Source organism: Carassius auratus, chromosome 26 (genome assembly GCF_003368295.1).
Source record: "Carassius auratus strain Wakin chromosome 26, ASM336829v1, whole genome shotgun sequence".
Taxonomy (NCBI): Eukaryota; Metazoa; Chordata; class Actinopteri; order Cypriniformes; family Cyprinidae; genus Carassius; species Carassius auratus.
Window position 1 is genome coordinate 907,831 of NC_039268.1, and position 7,670 is coordinate 915,500.

The window sequence follows — 7,670 nt, forward strand, 5'->3', positions numbered from 1 at the left end:
GTTCTGAATTTGCATACATCACTTGAGGAAGAGATGCATCTCGCCGCCCCATCAGTAGCATATTTGGTGTGATTGGATCAGGGTCTGAAAGATTTGAAGATACATAGCCAAGAGGTTTTGAGTTTAACAACTCCTCAATTTCAACGAGCACTGTATACAAAACTTCCTCTGAGACTACTTGTATTCCCAGAACTACTCGTAATGCCGTCTTAACAGACCGTATCTCTCTCTCCCAAGTACCTCCAAAATGGGGAGAATATGGCGGATTGAATGAGAATTTAATTTGCTGTTGGGCTAGTATCTCTTGGAAGGAAGGACTAAGCAGCGAAAATGCCTCCTGGAGTTCTCTTTCTCCTCCCTTGAAATTAGTTCCTTGATCAGATACTACTTCATAGGGCCTACCTCTACGGGCTACAAATCTTCGAAGAGCCAAGAGGAAACTGTCAGTATCCATACCAGAGAGGAGTTCTAAATGAAGACACCGTGTCGTCTGGCATTTGAATATAATGCCCCACCTCTTCTCATGTCGGCGACCTACTTTGATGGTTAAAGGCCCAAAACAATCCATACCTGTCGACCAAAAGGGGGGCTTATACAGGCGAAGTCTGGAAACTGGTAGATCAGCCATTCTAGGAACTGAAGGCACACCTTTCCACTTCCTGCATTCAAGACATGATCTTTGAATCTTCTTTATTAACTGTCGCCCTCTCAGAACCCAGTATTTCCGACGAAGCTGAGCGAACACTCTTTGTGGTCCTGGATGACACAGAGTGGAGTCATAATCAGCAACCAAAAGTTTGGTAACATTATTCTTAGGATCTAAAACAATTGGATTAATAGATTCAAGATCCAAATCCTCACTCTGACGAAGTCGTCCACCCACTCTTATTAGCTCTGTAACGGGATCATACTCTGGTGCCAAACCAACTAAACGGCTGTGTGAGGGAGCTCCATGACCGTTTTTTAGCAGTTTATATTCCTCAGGGAAATCTTCCACCTGTGCTTGACGCAAAAGACATAATTCTGCTTGTGTTTGAAAAGGTTTAGTCTCAGCTCTTAAGTCCAAAGAGAGGTTCTCAACAGTTGCTTCAATCAACTCTGACCAGGTATTGAATTGAGATGCATCGTACTTGAGAGAGTTTACTGATGCTTGATTAAGTCCACAAAACAAAGGTTTTCTCAGCTCTGTCCCAACCTCCTCTGTTCTTAAGGCTGGAGATTTTGGCCATTGCTGATAGGGCAAATATAGAAAAGGTGGTCCTTGAAACCAAGAACTGGTTGCAGACAATTGATCAAGTCTCTTGCCTCGAGTGATGTCATCTACTGGATTACTTACAGTGTCAACATATCTCCAGTGATCCGGTCTAGTATACTCAAGAATCTCCGTAATGCGGTTTGCCACAAAGATCTTGTACCGGCAGGATTCGGACTGGATCCAGGTCAACACAGTTGTGGAATCAGACCAAAGTGTCACCCTTTCAACATCCAAGGTGAGTTCCTTTTGCAACAGGTTCGCCAGCTGAGCCCCGGTCAGAGCAGCACATAGTTCCAAACGAGGAATAGAAATGGTCTTCTTTGGTGCTACCCTTGAACGAGCCATAACCAGAGATATAGATATCTCACCATTTCCGTTTACCAGACGCAAATAGGAGACTGAACCATAGGCCTTTTCGGATGCATCGCAGAATATGTGAAGCTCTCTGATGACTGGATCTTCCCAATTCGTTCTTGGACCATACCATCGAGGTACTTGGAGCTTTACCAAATCTGGCAACTCTCCTTCCCATGCCTTCCAAGCTGCCTTGATTCCCTCCGGGATATCTGGATTATCCCATCCTCTGTTAGGTTTCATCCATAATTGTTGCAGAAGAACTTTAGCACGTGTCGTGAATGGAATGATAAAACCCAGAGGGTCATACTGGCGAGCAAGTATACGATATATCACTCGCAAAGTTAGGACAGTATACTCCACTAGACGGTGCTTATAGCTCAAAGTATCCTGCAAGCAATGCCAACTTAATCCAAGAGTTCCCTCGCATGGATCTGTGCAGTCATGACTTAACCCCAGGTTGGTCTCTACTGAACGAGCTTCGGCTGGTAAGTGGTCAGTCACAGAGACATGGTTACTGGCCCATTGTCGAATCTCAAAACCTCCTTCAGCCAAGGAAGAACGCAATTTCATAAGCATCTCCTTGGCCTCTTCAGTAGTTGGAAAACTTTGTAGGCAATTATCCACATAAAAGGAATGCAAGACAGAAGACTGAACATCTTGAAATTCGACTGGAAGATTCTGAACACATTTCTGGAGAGCATATATGGCACAACAAGGGCTACATGTAGCACCAAAAGGCAAGACCTGCCATTCATAGACATCAACTGGATCATTTCTTCTCATGTTTCGCCACAAAAAAACGTAGCAAAGGAGAATCAGAAGCCAGGAGACCAACTTGATGGAACATTGATCTAATGTCTCCACTTATCGCAACTTGATGTTCTCTAAACCGAAGTAAAACTCCAATCAAGGTAGGGCCTAGAACCGGTCCAGGTAACAAATAGGCATTTAAACTCTCTCCGTGATACTGATAGGAACAATTAAATACCACACGATGCTTGCCATTATGTTCTACAAGATGGTGGGGAATATACCAAGATTCGTCACTGAGATTAATCTCATTTAACTTTAGTTTCTTGACATATCCAGCTTCAATGAGCTTCTGAATCTCTTTCTCATAAATAGCTGCCTGTGCTGGATCCTTAGCTAGATGTCTCTCCATTCGACGCAAAGCCGGCATTACTGCCTCTTGAGATGCTTTAAGGACTGGTGCATTCTCAACTCGAAGTAAAGGAGTCGCATATCTTTTGATTCCGTTCATTTCTTCTAGCTTTGTTTTCTCGTCTAGACATTTGAGAGCTTTCTTATCTTGTTTAGACCGCAGAGCATGCTTTGGATTCTGAGAGAAAGGAATTACGTCAACTTGCCATAACTTCTCCACATCTTTATGCAACTGATCCATGGAGAGAGATGCCTGGAAGAAACACTGAGCCTTGGAATTAGTCTTCTCACCCAAGGAAGTAGGTCCATGTAGTACCCATCCCAGTCGAGTATGCAAAGCAGCTGGACTTCCAGGAGGACCAAAACGTACTCGCTCTTTGGAGCAAAGAAGGTGAGGATGATCAGATCCCACTAGTAACAAAGGTTTAACTCTCTGAAACTCCTCCAGAGGGAGGCCTCTTAGATGTTGGTAGCGTCTCTGTAGGACTTGCACAGGATAAGTTTGTTCAGGTAAGTCAATCATTTGAGCAGTAAATGCACCTTGTATCTGGTATTTACTTTGCTTGTGAGAAGATGGAGATATGGTAAAAGAAACCGTTGCACCTTCAATTTTCTCTGTGTCTTGTCGAATGGTTCGAAGAACCAATGATTCTGCCGCCCCATGAAGACCTAAACTCTCTGCTGCAGAAGACATGAGCATAGTTCTCTCAGAACCATCATCTAGGATAGCATACGTCTCCAGAGTCTTTCCTTTGTGGCTCAGAACTACCCTCACAATTTTCAGAAGAACAGAGTTCGGACCACTTGATCGGCTCAAATAAAATATCCTAGAATCTGGTTTGCGAACATTTACTTCATGCAGTACTCCTAAGTGACGATCTTGACACAATGGACATTTTCCTCTTAAGTCACACTTAGATGATCTATGGGCCCAACCACATCTCCAACAACGATTATTGTCAATAATCCATTTCCGTTTGGCTGCCGTATCGAAGCTCTGAAATTCAGGACAATGACTGAGATGATGATCATTACTGCCACAGCTTGCACATGACGGTTTAAGGCCCTCCTTCTTGCCGTGTCGCAGAATTTCGTGGTTTGCAGTTTCAGAGTTCCTTTTTTGAGTTGGATCAACTTCTTGACTTATGCCATGAAGAAATGTAGCTGTGTGATATTGGGACTTGGTAGGCCTTGCTTCTCTTACCGGATACTTTTTCATACCTTTAGACTGTTCAAACACTTGGGTAGCTAGATTCTGACAATCTGATTCTTCTTCTAACCAAACTGAAAAATTCACCAAGTTGTAGGACTGGTCTGGTCGGGTGGTTTGGCATATCTTTGCAAAACTAGCAACCTGATGTGCTGGAAGTTTACTGAGTAACTGATGGACATGTGATGCACAGGATAATTCCTTTGCTCCTTCTTTATGATCCCAGGATTGAAGCATTCCCACAAGAGCTTGAACTCGTACAGCAAAGTCACCGAATCCACCAGAATCTCCTGAACGTACAGCGGGTAAGTTCTTAATTGTAGCAATCTCTCGCAGCACCAACTGGTGAGGTTGCCCATATCTTTTCTGAAGAGCTTTTAAGGCAGTAGTATAAGGCTGGGAATGATGGGCATAAGCCAAGGCCAGAAGTCGAGCTGCCTCCAACTTCAAATGATCAAGAAGAATATGATACTTGTATTGCTCAGTTTCCTCTGAGGGTAACAAATTCTTTAAAGCCATATTCAGCATGGCAAACTCATGGGGGTCATCACTCTTCAAATATGGAAATGAAAGTCTTTCAATACGGGCCGACCTGGAGGGATGTAGAGCTGTCATACTTGCGTGGGGCACAATTCACGGGTGAATGAATAGACATATGCTGGTTAGGGACCATCATTTGCATTCCAATTGGGGATAATGCAGTTATTGGATTTACATCTCTTTGCATGCCCCTGCTCCAGAGGTGCTGATGCAGTGGTTATAACTCTGGGTATCAAAGGATTCTGATGAGACATAATAGAAGGATTATCTTGCTGCGGTACAGTACTAGTTGTCTGCTGTTCTAAAGAAGTTTGATGTGAATGACCAAGAGAAGCATAAGTAAATCCAGCTGATAAATCTCTAGTAGGCAATGTTGCAACCCTTGAAGGAACTGGCAGAACATTCTGGATATGAGCTGGATATAATACTGGATACGAATAATCAGGTAGATATGGAGGCCTTAAAATCCTCCATTTGGAGGGAAAGTTGGCCAACTTGGAGGCATCCACTGGTGACCAGCCATACAGAATGCATTTCCCTGCATTTGATCAAGTGGCCAAAGGCTTTGGTCCCTTCCTACTTGTTGATCACTGGGATAAAAACTGGGATTCATTTGATGATGACTGACTGAAGATGAAAGACCATTACGTTGTTGCTGAGTTAAGCCTTCACCCATTACATTTGGATGCATTAAAGGTGGCCTGAGGTTATCTGGGAGTGGAACTGAGAGCCTAGTAGGCGAACATGGATCAGAAAGATGCTGGTGTTGTCTCTCTGATGGCCCTCTAGTGGTGACTGCTGAGGAAGTAGGCATTGAGGAGGTAGATGGCACATACTGAGATGGGGGCAAAGTATTTTGTCTCTGAACTTTTGATGGTGTAGAAAGCACATTATCCTGCTTGGTTTGATGTCGTCGCATACATTCACTCAACTCATCCACAATCGAATCTCTGGCGTTCATCTCCTTTTGCTGGATCTCATCTTGCTGGTTTGCTTGTATGGGGATATGACCAGGGGATGCTTGAATAGAACTGCATTCAGAACCAGTAGAAAATGAAGAACTTCTTTTCCTTTGCATATCCTTCATCATGTGTCCCACATCCAACAACATTCCTTTCATTTGTTTAATCTCCTCAGACAAAGACTTCACCTCATTTTGAGTAGCAGTAATGGAAGCTCCCTGTGATGCAACCAAATGGCTCAAATCTTCTGGCTGGTGTGCCAATTGTCCAGCTGGATGCATTGAAGGATTTAACGGAGTCATCATATAATCTTCGTGCCATCTTGGAGGTTTTACAATCCTTGATGAACGTTTAGGTTTCACACAGTCATCCTCAGTCTCCATTCCAGTTGCCTCTCCGGCTCGAAGGACCATGTAGAAATTTAGGCTGATTTGGCTGTTGCTACTGGAATGGTGGGTCCATTAAAACTCATTCAGTCATCAAGTACTTTTCCCAGTTTATTTGTGCTGACATATAGGAGTAGACATTTCACAGATGGCATTGATGGTAATTGTTGGTTTCTAAAACCCATAAACAAAACCATTAATAAAATACAAACACAATAGCAAACCTTAAATCATACATCTGAAATCAGCTTTAACAATCAAATGAGTATAACATTAAAGAGCTACTAAACATAACTAGAATTCAATATCATATCAAACACAATCATTTAAACTAAAACAAATCAAGAAGGAAACTTACATAATCAACAACGCAACGATTCCACACAAGCCATGTCTGAACAACAGCTTTTGGTTCAAACAAAAGGAGACTGAAACATAATTAGTAAGGGCCACAGGTGCTCTTTATCAAGACACAGTCAGCCAATCAGATCACAGCAGGATTTTCTACATATATATATATATAGTTACATCACCCAATCCACTGCCATCTAATCACAAGGTTTGCACCAAAAGACTGCATGAATAATGTTCCAAGATGGGACAGGGTCATGTGTTCCCATGGGGCATTAACTTACTTTGGAGCATCCGCAGAAGAGTGAACAGACTCTTTGGTCATCACGTAGAGCGATTGAAGTTTTGGCAGCTTTGACGCTTCTGCCCTGATGATTATACACTTCATTAGAGCTGTCAGTCATTTGGCTCCTGTGACGGAGCAGCACTACAGGGCCCCCTCAGGGCCTAATCAATGCAGCGTCCCAAGGAACATGCATTTGAACAGATAACAGGGAGCGTACACCCTACCCAAATGTGCCCAGATGGCTGTCACTGATCACAGCACTTCTCTATCTTTGAGTATTTTATAACTTAGTTAAAGCTATCGTTTCGTTTTGTTATATACAATAACACTTCAATTCCAGAGCCTTAAAGGGATAGTCCACCCAAAAGTGAGAATTCTGTTATTTTCTCTGGTCTTTCCAAACCAAAAAGATATTTTGAAAGTTTATCAGTGTTTACTGTGCTTTCTTTTGTCCATACAAAGAAAGTCAATGGGGTCCAGTGTTGCTTTGGGCCCTTTAATGTTCATTGTAAAAACAAATACAGTGTTCCACAGCTGACAAAAAAGCCATACAGATTGGAAATGAGATGAGGGTGAATAAATAATGACTGATTAAACTATCCCTTTAAGAAAGGTTATGTAGCAAACCTTCTAAGCACTTCAGAAATGTTAATTCTGCAATTAAGAAGTAGCGAAAGCTTTGTTTTATGTTATTATTCAGCTTTAATTTAATATCTCAGCATGTTCAAATCCTGATAAGCATGAAAAATAAATGGACAGATGGCCGCCAATCTCCAACCTGAGTCTCTGGAACAATGTGATATCCTTCATATTGTGTTTCGCAATGCAAATACATCAGGAACAAAAAAATAAAGGGCTAAATATAACACAACAAAATAGACTTTGAAGAAAAGTTCTGCAGACAGAGTTCCTTTCAACAATATACAGAGCGAGTGTTTCTCAGTACTTCGTGTTATTCAGAGCAATCCTCTAAATATTTTTGAGAGAGTGAGTCGAGATGAAAAGAGCAGAAAACAATGAGGCTGCACCGTTGTTGTGGCGTCGGTAAGCCCCGGCCCGTCTTTGTGTCTGCTCCAAGGGGTCCCGAAGACACCCACACTGGATCCAGCAAAGATTTCTCCAGGTGGGTCCTTCTCAAATGTTTTGACGCAACATCAGGTGG

At 42.6% G+C, this 7,670-nt stretch overlaps 1 long non-coding RNA gene across 1 annotated transcript; it reads right to left on the reverse strand.

The window, feature by feature from the left end:
• Nucleotides 1-5,499: 5,499 nt before the first annotated feature.
• LOC113044744 (uncharacterized) lies at nt 5,500-6,377 on the reverse strand. Its single transcript, XR_003275907.1, has 3 exons — nt 6,239-6,377; nt 6,108-6,109; nt 5,500-6,045 (listed from the first exon to the last, which is right to left on the reverse strand). It is a non-coding gene; the product is annotated as an uncharacterized LOC113044744 (long non-coding RNA).
• Between the last annotated feature and the right edge of the window lie 1,293 nt (nt 6,378-7,670).